Here is a 2,244-nt window from a genome sequence, read left to right as displayed (position 1 = left end):
CAGAGTGATTATTAAAGCCATTTGTTGTTCGATGCTGGAAAAAGGAGAAGGACATAGGGTCTTGATAATAGGCATATATTCAGCAGATCTGTGAGCTTTTTGTTAGCAAAATACAAAGCCTTTTTACCAATGGCATCATTTTAGTCTCCCCACTATTTTCAATGAATACTGACTGAATTATGGAGGTTTAGGATGTATACCTAAAGGACAAATTCCCCTTATTCACAGAAGAACCTAGACTAGAGGAAAGAAGTGGGCCAAATCATTAAGTCCTTACTTGGAGAAAGCTCCCATTTGCCTCAGTGGTATTGCTGCTCAAATAATAGTTGCATGCAGAGATATTCATCTGAATAGCAAGGTATGGAAATGCACACGAGAACAAGGGAAGCACAATGTTACCTGGTTTCTGATTTCAGCACTGAAAATCAGACTAGACAGAGTTTTTATCACTCTTCTGTATTCCTAGTTTTACACTTTGATACAGTTACAGTTTTAAATGGCGAGAGCTTCAGAAGAGTTTAAGCATAAAAAGTTTTCCCGCTATGACAATATTTGAGCAATGTCTCACTAACCAATTAGGACTGAATGACTCCACTCCAACCAGACAGTAAGTGAATTAACCTGAACCTGTGGTCAAGTTCATATATCCTTGCCTACACAGCAGCCAGTTTCAGTATTCCATGAATACTCATGCCTGTCACAAGCTGTCTGCATCCACCTTCCAAAGGAAATTGGTGTGCAGACAGGCTCACTCCTTATTTAATGCTAGCTTCAGCAGTAATTAAAAATTAGGAGAGATCTTCAGGAAAATCAATTAATTATGCATGCAAAATGCATCAACTAAATTTGGACGCACAATTAGATGACTAATCAGAGTTTGAAAAGGTTGAGAATTTCAGTTGCACACTTATAAGGATCCTAGGGACCTACCCAGCCTTAGATGCCTATACTTTCCTATATAGAAGTTTCCTAGTTTGTTTATTACTGAGAGCTATCAGGTAATCATTTGAAACACCATAAAACAAAACATCATAAATACCCAACAAAGTGTTTGCATTCACTTTACAAATGCAACTAACAATGTCAGGAGTCCAGAAACTTTAATATCAAAATTTCTTTACTAATCTTACCCCTGATTTAGGGAAGTTTTCTTGAAAGTCTCTGTGGACACTTGCATTGACGACAAATGAGTGCTACAAAAAGAACTCCACTTGGTCTCTGAGTCAGGGCAGTACTTACGTACCAGATTTGTGTATGATACTGTGGGGTAGATTGGTAACTGAGTCCTGAAATTTCTACCATACTTCAAAACTGATGTAATTTAAAAGAAAATATAAAAAAAAAAAAAAAAAAAATCCTCCTTCCAGTACTGCATATTCAGTTGTATTTCTCAGAAACATGTTGATTTCTAGTTGTTCGACAGATTGAATAATTTAGCAGCTAGCCATCTCAAAAAATTCACTCCAGATTGATTGCAGTGCTATCTTTTAAGTGATCAATTAATCTTCTAATGGAAATTCCCAGTAACGATCTCCATTTTATACTTGCTCAGTTCTTGCTGATGTACTCAAATTTTTTTTAAAAAAAAATCATTTTCATTAATATATTTGTATCCAAAACATTGAAAATGAGACAYAGGCATTGCATTTCACATTGTGTAGGGGCACAAGTAACGTATGGAAGATATGAGAGCTGTTTCAGTCAGAGGATTAGAAGCACAGGAAAGGAGATCTTCAGGTCACATAGCAAGTGAGTAATAGTACAAGGAAAACTAGTACTTGGGTTTTGCTGGTGCGTGCATTCCACTATGGAAGCAAGAGCTCTGTAGGCCATCTCTTATAAAGAATATACAGTGCATGAAAATAAAAAAGAAAAAGAGGGACCAACTTTTTTTTTTTTTTTTTACTCTTCATGGAAACACCTCACATAACACTTCACATTAAGTGACCTAGCCCTGAAGGCATACTATATAGCATTTAAGACTGTAGTGAGTTATATTATACAAGAGAATATGACTAATAGCATCACAATGCTGAAGAGTTTGAGTAGGAAAATACACAAAATTGTGTGAGTCAGGATTTAGACACTAATATCTGTAGAAAATATTTTCCATCAGAAAGCTGCTGATGTGATAAGCCTTCCCATTTTGATATCCTCCCCCTCTCTTTTAAAAGGGAGGATATTAAGATCACAGTTCAAATTCCCATGCTACAATCTCTACTGAGTAATATTTTACTCTGGAAG

The sequence above is a fragment of the Nothoprocta perdicaria genome, unplaced genomic scaffold (genome assembly GCF_003342845.1).
Source record: "Nothoprocta perdicaria isolate Ctin4 unplaced genomic scaffold, notPer1 scaffold_255, whole genome shotgun sequence".
Lineage (NCBI taxonomy): Eukaryota > Metazoa > Chordata > Aves > Tinamiformes > Tinamidae > Nothoprocta > Nothoprocta perdicaria.
Note: the sequence above shows the minus strand (reverse complement) of the source record.